This window comes from Eumetopias jubatus, unplaced genomic scaffold (assembly GCF_037043125.1).
Source record: "Eumetopias jubatus isolate StellerSeaLion01/CBP00866 unplaced genomic scaffold, mEumJub1_p1.0 scaffold_2, whole genome shotgun sequence".
Lineage (NCBI taxonomy): Eukaryota > Metazoa > Chordata > Mammalia > Carnivora > Otariidae > Eumetopias > Eumetopias jubatus.
In genome coordinates, this window is record NW_028274808.1 from 20507247 (window position 1) to 20522822 (window position 15576).

The following is a 15576-nucleotide window of genomic DNA, read 5'->3' on the forward strand; positions in this document are numbered from 1 at the left end:
CAATATCCCTGATTAACATGGACGCAAAAGCTCTCACCAAAATACTAGCCAATAGGCTCCAAGAGTACATTAAAAGGATTATTCACCACGACCAAGTAGGACATATTCCTGGGCTGCAAGGTTAGTTCAACATCCGTAAATCAAACAATGTGATACAATACATTAATAAAAGAAAGAACAAGACCATATGATCCTCTCAATAGATGCAGAAAAAGCATTTGACAAAGTACAACATCCTTTCTTGATTAAAACTCTTCAGAGTAGAGGGATAGAGGGTACATACCTCAATATCATAAAAGCCATCTATGAAAAATCCACAACAAATATCATACTCAATGGGGAAAAACCAAAAGCTTTCCCCCTAAGGTCAGGAACACGGCAGGGATGTCCACTATCACCACTGCTCTTCAACATAGTACTAGAAGTCCTAGCCACAGCAATCAGACAACCAAAAGAAATCAAAGGCATCCAAATTGGCAAAGAAGTCAAACTCTCACTCTTTGCAGATGATATGATACTTTATGTTGGAAAATCCAAAAGACTCCACCCCAAAACTGCTAAAACTCATACAAGAATTCAGTAAAGTGGCAGAATATAAAAATCAATGCACAGAAATCAGTTGCATTCCTATACAACAACAAGACAGAAGAAAGAGAAATTAAGGAGTCGATCGCATTTACAATTGCACCCAAAACCATAAGATACCTAGGAATAAATCTAACCAAAGAGGTAAAGGATCTGTACTCAAAAACTATAGAATACTCATGAAAGAAATTTAGGAAGACACAAAGAAATGGAAAAATGTTCCATGCTCACAGATTGGAAGAACAATTATTGTGAAAATGTCAATGCTACCTAGAGCAATCTACACATTTAATGCAATCCCTATCAAAATACCATTGACTTTTTTCAAAGAAATGGAACAAATAATCCTAAAATTTGTATGGAACCAGAAAAGACCCCGAATAGCCAGAGGATGTTGAAAAAGAAAAGCAAAGCTGGTGGCATCACAATTCTGGACTTCCAGCTCTATTACAAAGCTGTCATCATCAAGACAGTATGGTACTGGCACAAAACAGACACATCAATCAATGGAACAGAATAGAGAGCCCAGAAATGGACCCTCAACTCTATGGTCAACTCATCTTTGACAAAGCAAGAAAGAATGTCCAATGTTAAAAAGACAGTCTCTTCAACAAATGGTGTTGGGAAAATTGGACAGTCAAATGCAGAAGAATGAAACTGGACCATTTCCTTACACCACACACAAAAATACACTCAAAATTGTTGAAAGACCTAAATGTGAGACAGGAGACCATCATAATCCTCGAGGAGAACACAGGCAGCAACCTCTTCCACCTCAGCTGTAGCAAATTCTTCCTAGAAACATCTCCAAAAGCAAGAGAAGCAAGGGCAAAAATGAACTATTGGGACTTCATCAAGATAAAAAGCTTTTGCACAGCAAAGGAAACAGTCAACAAAACCAAAAGACAACCGATAGAATGGGAGAAGATATTTGCAAATGACATATCAGATAAAGGGCTAGTATCCAAAATCTATAAAGAACTTATCAAACTCAACACCCAAAGAACCAATAATCCAATCAAGAAATGGGCAGAAGACATGAACGGACATTTTTCCAAAGAAGACATCCAAATGGCAAACAGACACATGAAAAAGTGCTCAACATCTCTCGGCATCAGGGAAATCCAAATCAAAACCTCAATGAGATACCACCTCACACCAGTCAGAATGGCTAAAATTAACAAGTCAGGAATACACACACACACACACACACACACACACACACACACACACACACACACACAATGGAGTATTATGCAGCCATCAAAAGGAATGAGATCTTGCCATTTGCAACAACGTAGATGGAATTGGAGAGTATTATGCTGAGCGAAATAAGTCAATCAGAGAAAGACAGGTATCATATGATCTCACCGATATGAGAAATTCTTAATCTCAGGAAACAAACTGAGGGTTGCTGGAGTGGTTGGGGGTGGGAGGGATGGGGTGGCTGGGTGATAGATATTGGGTAGGGTATATGCTATGGTGAGCACTGTCAATTGTATAAGACTTATGAATCACAGATCTGTACCTCTGAAACAAATAATACATAATATGTTAAACAAAACAAAACAAAACAAATATGTGGAACAATCTCACTGAAAAGGATGGGAGTAATGGTATACCTAAGTATTTTTGGAAATTACTGGAGTCCGTGAATAAAGACAAAATAAACTGCACATAAGTACTGTAGTCTAGTCAATAAAATTGTTTCCCACAGGGGCATAGGTTAAAAATTCTAAGTTTATTATGCAAGTATATTGAAACACTAATTAGGTAAATCAATCATGGATGGTGGAACCAGGTTGCTCACTGTTGGATAGGGAACTTAAAGATAAGCAAGGGGAAAAGATAATGCTCATGTAGTAATGGATTAGAGTTGGACACAGCAGTATGTATGACATTTAGTTTAATACAGATATAAATGATTACATGTAGAAATATTTAGAGATGTGTATATACATGGATTTGTGTACACATATACATTCCCCTGCTCTGTCAGGTGAAAGGGCCTAGAAGCAATGATGCCCCAGCAGCAATAAGTATAACTAGCACTCAGATGTTGGTCTCTACTACCATTCTCCAGTAAAAGGAACCAGGGCTCCTTGGAGAAGTGGTAGATTTTAGGGCTAGGGCAAAATGTAGACAAGATGATCCAAGAGCATCTTATAATACCAAAGATTAAGGAAATGTTCCCAAAAAATGATAAGGGTATGTCAAAGGGACACAAGAATTCCAAAGCTAGCCAAAGCTAGAACAATTTGAGCAAAATAAATAGAACAACTTGGGACTATAACCCGAAGTGTAAAATAAATATCTGTAAGTCACTGCTGATATAAATAAATGATTGAATAAATTAAATTGGGGATGAGATAAATCTCTCAAGCAGAAGAATTCCAAATAATTTATATTGGATACTCTACCCTCAAGGAGATAGAGCATAACTCCTTACTCCTTAGAGTGTGGGCTGTGCAAAGTGACTTCCTTCAGTATGCTATGGAAAGGAAGGAAAAAGACTTAAGTTAACCTGATAAATACTACCTTACCCACAAGATCAACATCAATAGTGATAAGTCATGCTGATAACATGTACTCTTCATGTGATATGATGACAATGGCACTTAACCTCTGAGGTTCTTCTCCAAAAATCCATAAACTCAGTCTAATCTGGAGAGAAACAACAACAACAACAAAAAAAAAGTCCAGGAGAGGGGCATTCTACAGTACTCCTGATTAGTGCTCCTCAAAACTTACAAGTTATCCATAGCAAAGAAAGCCTGAAAAACACTCATAGCCAAGAGGAGCCTAAGGAGACTGGACAATTAAATAAAATGGGGGTTCCTGGAGGAGATCCTGGAACAGAAAAAGCACATTCAGTGAAAATGAAGTAAATCCAAATAAAATATGAACTTTAGTTATAATAGCATATCTATATTGGTTCATTAACTACAATAGACATGCCATAATAACGTAATATGAGGTCAGTGATAAGAGACATGGTGAGGAGTACATGCGAACTCTTTGTATTCTACATTCACAATGGTCCTGTGACTATAAAATATAAAACTGCTCTGAACAACAATCAATGTAAAACATCATTAGAGAGAGCAATAATGGATTAAACTGTAATTGCACTTCTTCCAAGCATCTGGTTTTACTAAAGAAGATGAGACCAGAAGACTAATTTTGAAATTTGCTCAGTAGGCTACCCTAGGGCAGCTGGAGCCCTCATTCAGGCATTAGCCATTTATAAAAGCTAATAGAAAGGTGTTGGTCTTTAAATATGTATCAGAATATATACTAGAGGGAGTCTCACAGACCAGGAAAAAAAAAATCGAATAAGCTGGAAAATCTTTCCTTTTACATGAAAAGTAAGCCTGATTTTTTTTCCTAGTTCCCTAAGAAAGGACAAAGGACCTTCACTATACCATTGAGGAAGGGTCACAAGTGTTTCCTGTTTTGGATGAAGATCATTCAGATGCCCTTGTTCCCAGAATACTGGAGCCCTGGCGAAGTATAGGTGCTTCTGAATATCCCCCTTTCCAATTCCAGGATCTGGTAATCTATTGGATGTTGCAAAATACATATTCAAGTATTTTCTTAAAACAGCAGATAGAAAGAATTTTTCAAGTGTAAATACTTAAACTTGTCAGAGAAAAGCTGGCTAGGGCCGCTAGCTGGAAAATGTGGTGGATTAACCATCCTTCCCTTTCTCTCTGCTCCAACCATTCATATCAGCATTGGACTTACTACAAAAAACAATGAAAGTAATTGTTCATTTAGAACAAAGATCAGCTTGTTTTTGTATTCTGTACCTTCAAGATAATATATTTCTTCCCCCAAGTTTTACCCCAGAACATAGTTTTCTGACCCACAGAAATTTACCCCTCAGCTAGGTTCAAGTTTTTCCCTGTTGAGAAATCACCAGAGATGCTGTTTCCAGCCTGACTAGTTTTGAATGCTCTAGTGCACCTAAAACTGAACTGCTTGCATAAAAGACGGGAAGGTCAAGAAGGCACACATTCTATAGCAAATCTTGAAAACACCGAGAAAATTGAGCTAAAAAAAAAAAACAAAAAAACAAAAAACTTATTATTTTTCCCCATACTAGTACAAATGACCGAAGTATACATAAGATCCCAATTAAAAGAAACAACTAAAACTCAGTCTGTGGTACTCTTTGCAATCTCTCTGTGATCCAAATTCAGTTTCATTTTCATGGAGCACCACTATCGTACCCTCACTTTGCAATACTCCTAGGAAGACTTCTTTGTCTATGCACTTTAAGCTCCTTGGGGATGGCAAAAGTGACCATGGGAAAGGAACCTCGAATGCAGGGAACATACTGAGGCCGTCTGCATGCTCTGCAGTTTAACCCTGACATCGGGTTATTGAAATTGAAGATGGAAAACCCATATTGAGTCGTTCGGTTCTCTCCCTTGAGGGCAGTGGATTATGGTGGACAGTATATTATTTAGCACTTTGACCAGTTCTGTTCTAAACAGCCCTTCCTTGGGGGCTATTAACTCAAACTTTGCAAGGATTTTATTACAAATGGAGGGCTTTCTACTGGTTTATCATTTCTTCCACAAAATGCACATTCTCCTGCTAAGATATTAAAAAAAAAAAAACTTGCCAAACAACATGAAAACAGTGTGGTATTATAGAAAGCGTGTGGAACACCACGCAAATTGCCCCAAAGTGGTCCCTGGGACCAGGTGCTCACTCTGACTTGCCTGGACAACAGCTTGCTAAGACTTTCCTCTCTGCCTTATCCCTGGAAGGAGGGGCTATATACAAGCTCAGCTTCCCATAGGATTTATGACTCCATCTCCTTTCTTCACAGTATCATCCCACAGGCCTTAAAATCCCCAGGTGCAGTTAATGTCCCCAAGCAACTCTCATAAACCGCTGACACCCACATCCAGACAGCTTGGTGCTCAGAGAGTCTGATTATTACCCACCTGTAAGTTTGCTTTCAGGCTCATCTTATTAGAAGGGCAAAGTGCGCCCACTAGAAAGCAAACATGGTACTTGTCAACAAAGCACTTTGGCCCTAGTATTTTCTCTATGGGAAAAATGGGAAGGTAGGAGACCCTTGTCTTTTCTCCTCTATGACTTTGGAAGAGTCTGCCTTCCCCAACACAGCAGTTTCCCTAACCCATACCATACCCTAACCTAGTGCATGACAGATAGTGACCCAGATGGGACCTTCCTTGAACAAGGATTGAAGGCTCCAGAGCCAAACACTAGGTCAAATATGTGCTCTGACGCTAGGTTCGCATTAGTTATGTGAACCTCAGTTTCTTCATTTATCAACTAGAAATAATACCTATCCCAGATTCTAAGATCTAGTGATAATGTATCCTAGGTAAATGGTTACAGTCAGCACATTCAAGAAACTCAGTAAATGGTAGCTACTATTATCAGTATAATTATTCTCATCAGTAGACTTTTGAATATTTTTTACAATGTGTAACCTAAAATGTACAGTTCGATTTATTACACAGAAATAAAGCATTTAAATCCACAGAATAGATGATAATGATAAAGCACTGCTTACTGGTTATATGAATGAGGAAGAAAATAAAGAAATGCCCATCTTGTTCTAAGCACATTAGTTCATCTACCCCTCTACTGTCAAGACACAAACCTGAACGCATGATATTCATGGAGGCAGCAGCTCCAAAATCGCTCTCAAATTCTTTCTAAATCTGGGATTTTGAGGGGTTTGATCTCCTGCAGTCACTTAACATTGCTCAGCAGGTTACGCAGGAAACATCAGTCACCCCTAAACTCTAAGTTTTAAATGCTAGGGAAAAAAATATATATATATAAATGCTAGGGAACCAGAAAATGTTAAATAGGAGAGTATTTGAGATTTGAAGGTGTGAAGTATTAAAGTACAAGAATGTGAACATTCAAGAACATGAAGTGTGGGTGAAAATCTTGCAGACAAAACAAGGATGGACCAGGCCTCTTTCTAATCACCATTAAGGCTTTAAGTGGAGCTCAGAGATATTCTGGCTTCATTCCTAAATCTCTTAGCACTGTTCCCAGGTCTCTAGCCATAAAGCTATGACAGAAGACAGACAATAGAGGATCATGAGTTTAAACAGCTTAAAATAAACTGGCAATGGTCATTAAAGACCTAAATTCCTCTACCATGTTTGCAGTATCTCAAGTTGGAGTTAAAATGAAATCCAACAACATGACACAGTGAGATATATCCTACTAAAAACACAAAGAAAGCTGAAAGAGAAAGCAACCAATGGCTGGGTACATTTTAACTAACCTAACTTACACAAAAGGGAAGAAGGTTTGGCACTATTACTTCAGGCAATATAAAATTTAAAGCATTTTAAATTGAATGAGCATGGTATTACGTTAAATCAATAAACTAATCATAAAAATGACATTCATAAATTTTAATATGCCAACTAAAAGAGCCTCAAAGTATATAGAACAAAGACATACAAATATATGGCAGAAATCGATGTGTTTAAGCCACTGCTATCAACGTATAACAGATCCCCAATTCAAAAATAAAACAAAATAAGGACAGCCCCCCAAAAAAGAATAAGTAATATAACTAATGAGGTAGAACAAATAGAATATGCCAACTTCTTTATCTTAAAAGTAGAGATCTCATCCTATTTCATACCCTTGGTCCATGTACAATCACCAACTGTGAAAATAAAATTATCAGTCTATTTCAAGGAATTATTATGGCAAAGAGCTGATAAAAATATTTACTCAAATGAACCATTAGACTACTAAGTGATGGTGATGTACATGATGGCTTAACGGCTGCTTGCATGCTTCACTAGGCCCCCTAATTCAGCTATTTGTGTTTTAACTTTTACAACCTTCTGGGCCACAATAATAGTTTTATAGTTTGCTATGGAACTGTACCAATCCTATAAAATCTGCAAAGCCCTCAAAACTGTGGGCTGTCACTGGTCCTAATAATTGCTCTCCAAGTTTTGCACCAAGTTCTTAACAAATGAAAAACAAATATATCACGTGCACAGAGAAATGAATGAAAAGGACTTACCAGAAGACTGCTGAGCTGACACTCAGCACCTTCCATAATTTGGCATTTGAGTCCTTTGTAGACAGTTCTGCCTTTCGGCTCCCCAATCAACACGTTAACTAGGCAGCATTTTCAAAAGTTATTGTCTATATACCTTATGAATCTAAATACCAAAACTATTTCACCAGAAGGATGGGAATCTTTTGCATGTTTGCTGTGAATGACAAAATCACATAGCTCAACTGAACCATGAGCGTGCAAATCTAGGTGAACACCGAGAACAGCAGGATCCTGACTGTGCAGACAGGACCGTAAAACTTACAAAGCCGTTAATTTTTCCTGCAAAGCAAACTGCTCAGGAGATTAGTAGCTGTTTTTCTTTTTCTTCTCTCCTCTTCTTGACACCTGAGCCATTATTGCTGCCGCCACCCCTCCCCACTAATGAATCAGTTCATTAAATGAATTGAGGGAGAGACATCTTGTCACGGGTTTCCTCTCTATCCAGAAGTGATTTGCCAGAGCGGCAGAGCTCAGGAAGCTGGCTTCATTCTAAAGGTTATTTTGTGTACCAGAGCAGAGGCGAGCGGTAAGATGGGTGAAATAGGTGATGGGGATTAAAGAGTATACTTATCACCATGAGTACTGAGCAATGTAGGGAATTGTTGAATCACTCTATTGTACACTGTATGTTAACTATACTAGAATTAAAATAAACTTAATTAAAAATTTAAAAGATTATATTGCGGACATATTTCTTTGACATACTGAGGAATAAAATATGTGTTTCCGTGTGTGTTTTAATGAAGCAAATTAAGGACCACTGCGGTTCACAGACTTCTTTAATAGCAAAGTATTGTGCCATAGGACACAAAAGAATTGATTTATGAAGCCCTTCAGAAAACCAGTATTGTTTTTATTTGCTCTATAGACTAAATTTTCAAGGAAATACAAAAATCTGTTTTCCACAAAGATATACATGTGAATGTCCATGAATACAAGCTTATATGCTATTACAGTAGTAATAAAAAGCAAACAAAATAGGAACCAAACTTACCCTCCCCACCTCTAAGCTTCTCCCTCTGAAAATGATTCAAAAATGTTCAGATATAATATCTCCTATAAAATCAATCTCAAAAGATTAGAGACAGACCCTGTAACTTCCTAGATTTCTTTAACTCAATATGAAATAATTCTCTCAATAAGATATCTGTATAAATCATAACCTTTGGACTTTCAAACTTATCTAGTTCCTTCGATTACCCTGTGAGAAACATTCAAAACGGTGGATTTCTTTTGCAGTTCAAGGTATGTGAAAAGACTGTGCAGAGAAATATAAAATAACAACTTATGCTTGTTTTCAATCCACTCTTATGACCCTGCAGGCTCTGGTTCCAGATGGCAACAGTAGGAAGATCCAGAACTCACCCTCCCAACAGATACACCACATCTATAGCCACATATCGAAAAACTTCCTTTGAAAAAAACTATGAAGTGTCTGAGCAACTCCTAAGCATCCAGCAAACAACACAAGGTCCGCATAGAAGCAGGGAGGAGAGTCTAGGACACAACTTCTTCATAAACCACACCACTGCGGCAGCCTACGGTCAGTAGGGGAACTCAAAACCCAGAGCCTCTCCCTGAAAAGCGGAGGATTTAAACTCCACCTCAGACACCCCAGCTTTTAAAACCTGCACCTGAGACGTGAGGCCCCAAAACATGTAGCTTTGCAAACCAATAGGGCTCATGTCCACCATCGGAGAAATCGGCTCTGAAAGGACTGATGCCCTAGGATTCACCTGCCCCAGGACCAGGCGTTGACGCAGCTGAGAGGCACCCAGAAGACTGTGAATAAGGCTCATTTGCTAATTTTAAAGCACCCACCTGAGGGGCAGGCATCTAATTGAGCACACATCTAGAGGCTGCTAGCTGGCAGGCACCATCTTTTTTTTTCCTTTTTCTTTCAGGTGCTCTCTGTACCTCCCCCTCGGCCTGGTTCCAGCTGACAGGTGTCATCTACTTTTTTTTTTCTTTTTCCCTTTTTCTTTTTCATGGGCTGGCCCCGTCCTCACGCGGTCCCTTTGCCTTACTGCCTTCAGCGAGAGCCATCCATCTTTGTCTTCTCCTTCTGCTGCACTCTAGAGCAAAAGTTTCTCCCAGAAGGGAGCTTTTAACTGCATTTGGTCCCCTGGTATTTGCTGCCCAGGGACACCCCCTTAATCACTTGGGTTAGGGGACAGTGGGGCTTAATTAGCCCTTTTTAATTACCCTAATTAACCTTTCCAGAATACTCGGAGGGTGGGCACTATCTTTGCACTCTCCCCTGGCCAAGCTCCAGAGCACTGGTATCTGCCAGAGGGAAGGTTTTGCACTCATGTGGTGCCCCAGATGTTATGTCTAGTGCCTTGGTTTTTGTGGCTGCTGCCTAGGAGATGCCCCCTGATCATCTGGCTCTGAATGCCAGCGGACGAGGGTAGACGCGTGTTCCTGGGTCCCATGGGACTGTAACAACCAGAGAGAGTTCTTGGCAGGCTCCACCCCCAGGGCACTGCACAGACAGCAGACTGAACACACCGCCAGTCTCTATGAAAGAGGCCTATGTGCTTGTCCAAAAGCTTCAGCCTTCGGGGCAGGTTTCAGGTCTGGCACACTTATAGGGGGCTACAGAGATACTCTAGGGAATGAAGCCTAGTGGACACCAACTTTGTGCTCTCCCTCTGCTTCCCTATAGCTTGCTTGTATCTCTGAGATGGGAATTTATACACTCCTCTGGGGCCCCAGTTTTTGCCACTGCCATCCAGGGGACCTCCAGATCACCTGGCCCTGGGTTGACACTTGTGGTCCCACAGGACTATATATATATATTCATACTTCAAAAGCTGCTACCTGAGGGTCTGGATTCCAAACATTCTGAATCTACGTGCTGAATGTCATCCTTCCCTTTGGGACACAGACTGGGCTTGGCACACCTTCCACTACAGGGTTGCAGGTATATTAAAGATATAATAGGCTGCTTAGACAATCACAAATGTTTGAGAGACAACCTGGAGCTGGGTCAGGGTGAATCGATGAGGTTCATGTCCTATACAAGGCCACTGCTTTAAAACTGAGAGATGGCTGTTTAATGCAAGAAACCAACACAGACAGTCAAGAAAAATGAAAAAATAACAGAGGGGTATATTCCAAATGAAAGAATAATATAAAGCCTCGGGGAAAAACCTTAATTAATAGAGATAAATAATTTACCTGATTAGGAAAAAAAGTTCAAAAGTAATGGTCATAAAAATGCTCACTGAACTCAGGAGAAGAATGAACACAGTGAGAACTCCAACAGAGAAAAAATATAAGAAAGTGCCGGAAATAAGTCACAGAGCCAAAGAATCCAATAGCTGAATTGGAAAATAAATCCAGTCCTGCTTAAATCCCAGAAAGATGGGACAACATACTGGAAAGTCCAGTGGTCTGGAGGTCAGTAGACCCAGTTCTTCAGCCCCATCATCAATTGCTCCTGAGTCAGAACCTGCCTCTTTGTCAGCTGGGTATTAAACCAGGTATTATCATGTATGCCTCACAGAGTTAATACTCTGCTTTGAACTTGCTACCAGATAGTTCCTAGGACTCTGTCTGCAGTTCATCCAGTAAATAGAAAAGTAGGCTAAAGACACACAGAGAAGTCAACCAGGACAGAAGACCATGCCCTCCTTTGCTGATTGTCTCTAGCATCCTCTCTTCCTTCCTTCTATGTGTCAGAATGATTGGAAGAATTAGGGGCACTTGTAGAGAAAATGTATTCATGGTCTATTTCTCACCTTCAACAAACAAAAAGTTATAAGTTGTCCTTTATCATGTCCAGTATTCAGAAATTTATGTTCCAATGTTGAGGCACTGTGTATGGAAGCATAACCTATTGAATGCAACGATAGCCCACACCTGTTGCACTGACCTTCCAGTTCATTCTCGGAGCTCAGGTACAAGCCATTAACTTGACACTGTAATTTATTTGCCTATGAGAGTATCTCAGACATCACAAATTACAGACATGAAGTGTGCTGTGAAAAGCACAGTGGCCCTGAACTCTTAAGACATCCTAGAAACATAATGGATAGGCTGGTCTGTTATGATTGTGATAAATAAAGGGTTTGGCTTGCTCTGGGAAAGCAAGCAGAAGTTATAACTACCAGCTGGCATAATCAACCTCATCACAGACTGCCCCAAAGGAGGAAGTTTGATACCTTCTTGCCTTGTTTGAAATCTTAGTTGTTAAGCTCCTCTATAGACCCCCAGAAGAGTTTTAGCCTATGGGAAAAAGACATGAAGTGAATTATTTTTCATAAATCTAACCTTAAGCACAATTATGTTTATATTAAATTTATATTATAAATTATATAATATATATAAATATATTACATTATATTAAAATTATATGTTTGCTCGAGAGAAGAGGTTATTGAGAATTAGTCAAGCACGAGGGCAGGTGTGGCTTTAGATGATAAGTGTGACTTCACTGCTATTGCCACTTGGGCATCCAATTCTGACATTGCCATCCATTCATGAGAGACACACATCTTATCTTTTGTAAAAAAGGTTGGGTTATACCACAAGGTGGGTTAGACATTCCCCCAAGGCTGAACTCCTAGACCCATCTTCAAGCTTCACGTCTTTATTTTATCACAGAGCTGTCAGTCCTCAAAGATCACCAACTCTAGAAGTGCCACCCCAAGCAGGAAACTGCCTGACCAAAAGTAACACAATCATGGTTTTTTTACGCATAATTACAACTCATCTTCACATTATTATTTAAACTGTTTGATAATAAAGCCTTATTTTTTTCTGAGTTAAGATAGTTATTAGTGTTTATACAAACAAGCTGCAACTACTAATTCAAAAATAGGGTTTTTTTCCCCTCAGTAAGAGTACATTCTTGAATGGGACTCTATTTGAATAAGAATTCCATACAAATAGAATACATAACACAAGAAAGCACGGAAGGATTTTACATTACACTGAACAGACATTCAGGTGTTTCAATCATGGTGAGTTACCCTTGCAATCAAATACTTACTCTCTGTATTTATTACAAATACTGCAGTCAGTTCAGTATATGTCAACAATCACACTCTTTTAACATTTAGTAGCATGAAGCACACTTAACACATTTCCAAAGGGAAATGTGATATAGTCTTCATTTCAGGGGTGCAGAAGTGATTGAATGATTGCTCTTTAATGTTCCAACTAACACTTCCATTGCCTCATCAAGGCCAATGCCTCTGGTTGCTGAAGTTTTGAATAGTTGCCGTTTTCGGTCCTTCCATACAAGTAACCCAAGTAAACTTGCCATCTCTGAGAGAGTCATGGCCTATTCCGTGTCCTGTTTACTTGCAAACACCATTAAAATGGCTTTTCTCAGCTCTTCTTCCTCCAATATGGTAACTAATTCTCATTTGGAAATGCGAGTCCGGTCTCCAACAACTACCTACTCAGAAATGATTGCATCTGTGTTTGAGTAATAACATCCCCAGTATGGTCTGATACTTGCCTGTCCTCCTAAATCCCAGACTTGGAATTAAGGCTCTCGTATGTTACCGTGTCAGCTTTAAATCCAATAGGAGGTATAGTAGCAACGACGTCTCCAACCTGTAATCTATACAAAATTGTAGTGTTTTCTGCTCCATGTAATCCCGCTCCGGCGCTGGTTCCACCTCTGCGTCTGGCTCCAGCTCCAGCTCTGGCGTGGTTTCCTGGGAAGTCAGGTATGCCAGCACCTTCCATGTCAGAACGGCTAATACAGCCTTATTTTGACTTACAAGTCTCAGAATATTCTTTCAGATCAACCAATTCTACCTTTATTTCGGCTCAAAATATTTTTTTTTAATTTAGGATAAAATAAGTAGCATCAAGTACCACATAATTCCACTCTAGGGGCTGACATGAATAACCAAATTTTCATTTTATCCTGTATCTTCAGAAATCATCCAGCCACATGAACACTTTAAAACAACAACCTTTAAAATTAAATAAATGCGAAGGGGCTCCTGGGTGGCTCAGTCGTTAAGCGTCTGCCTTCGGCTCAGGTCGTGATCCCGGGGTGCTGGGATCGAGCCCCGCATCGGGCTCCCTGCTCGGCGGGAAGCCTGCTTCTCCCTCTCCCACTCCCCCTGCTTGTGTCCCCACTCTTGCTGTGTCTCTCTCTGTCAAATAAATAAAATCTTTAAATAAATAATAAAAAATTAAATAAATGCATAAATAAACAAATAAAGCAACCTTTTACTGGAGATGAATGCACCAATGTATATAATATGGTAGGGTTACAGTGATTTCTATTTTATTCTTAATGCTTTTCTATATTTTCCAATTTTCTAGAGTATAAAGAAGAGTTGTTATTGAAACTGTAACTATCTTTTGAAAATATACACATTTAATAATACGAAATTACTATTATATGGAACATTCTAAAAAAAATAAAGATAAAGCTCCAGCCAGCCCCATGTTTCCATTCTATATATCAAAACCACTTAGAAGATGCCCCGTACACAAGTGCTCTGAGACCTCCTCAGGCAGTGGTTAAGTAAAAAACTTTAATTCACCAATTACAACAGGAAAAACTGAATTATAGGATAGTTGATTTGTCTAAGATGCACAGGGACTCTTGGGCACCCCTGCGGAAAAAAACCCATGGTTAACTCCTATCATTGTGACCACTCCATATTTTGCTCCAAGACTCTCTGCATTACTCAGAGAGAGTATGGTATATGGAACCACACTGAAAAATTCTTGACTTCCCCATCGGTTTTCCTTCCTTTTTCTTCTTAATAAATTGAAGTTTGCCTTTGTCATAATTATGCAACCAGCAGAAAGACTTAAAAAGCTGTGTTATAAAAAGTACTGCTGCAGGGCACCTGAGTGGCACAGTCGGTTGATCACAGGACTCAGTTTCAGCTGGGGTCATGATCTCAGCGTCCTGATCTCAGGGTCCTTAGATCGAGCCCTATACAGGGCTCTGCAATCAGCATGGAGTCTGCTTAGAATTCTCTCTCCCTCTCCCTCTGCCCCTCCTGCTTGTGTTCTCTCTCTCTCTCTCTCTCTCAAATAAATGGATAAATCTTTAAGGAAAAAAAAAGCGTTGCTGCTTTTGTTCCTCAGAACATCAAATAATGAGTGATATTTTCACTGAATTGGCAATTAGTTTGACTTGTTTCCAAATTGGCTTTTTCTGTCCTTCGGTATCACGTAGAAACTTTAATCTAAAAGTCACTCGCAACTAAATGTAAGATTATTGATGTAGCTGCGCAGGAAACCCAAAAATTGATATCCTGATGAAAAAGATTCATGCATTTTTACAGGAATAGGTAGAACTTAGAGAACATTTAGTATGTGCCAAGAGATATTAGCACTTTACATGTGTCAATTCATTTAATCCCTGTAACAACCCAAGGGAAATGCATATCATTATCCTCATTTTAAAGAGAAAAAAACTGAGACGTAGAGCAATTAAATAATAGCTAATTAGTAAAGCATCAAAGAATTGATCTGAGGCAGTTTTGGTCTAAGACCTATACACTTAAACACTTCCACTGAGCTGGAACTGCACCACCACCCTGCAAATAATGCTTTCGTTTATTAATCTTGTCACACTGTCTAAGGTAGTGATCAGGACCATGGGCTTTGGTTTTCATGCCCAGTCTGCCACTTACTAGCTGAGTATCCTTAGACAAATTACTTTATTAAATAAATATCCTTGCTTCATTTTCCTTAATTTAATACTGAACTTTTACATGATTGTCATAAGGGTTAAATTAGATAATGTTTGCAAAGTGTTCAGCCAGTGTAACCACACATTAAGGCTCTTGTACATGGTTCTTATTAGAATTATGTCTACTTTCTAACATAAATTTTGTCCTCAAAGATAGAATGCATTTAGAATGTTTACAGTCAAATGAGAAATTTTCAAAGAAGAAGGCAGA

General features: G+C 39.1%; 1 pseudogene; it reads right to left on the bottom strand.

Moving 5' to 3' along the window:
* Positions 1–12797: 12797 nt before the first annotated feature.
* Positions 12798–15071, bottom strand: LOC114206207 (ADP-ribosylation factor-like protein 1 pseudogene; annotated as a pseudogene).
* Between the last annotated feature and the right edge of the window lie 505 nt (positions 15072–15576).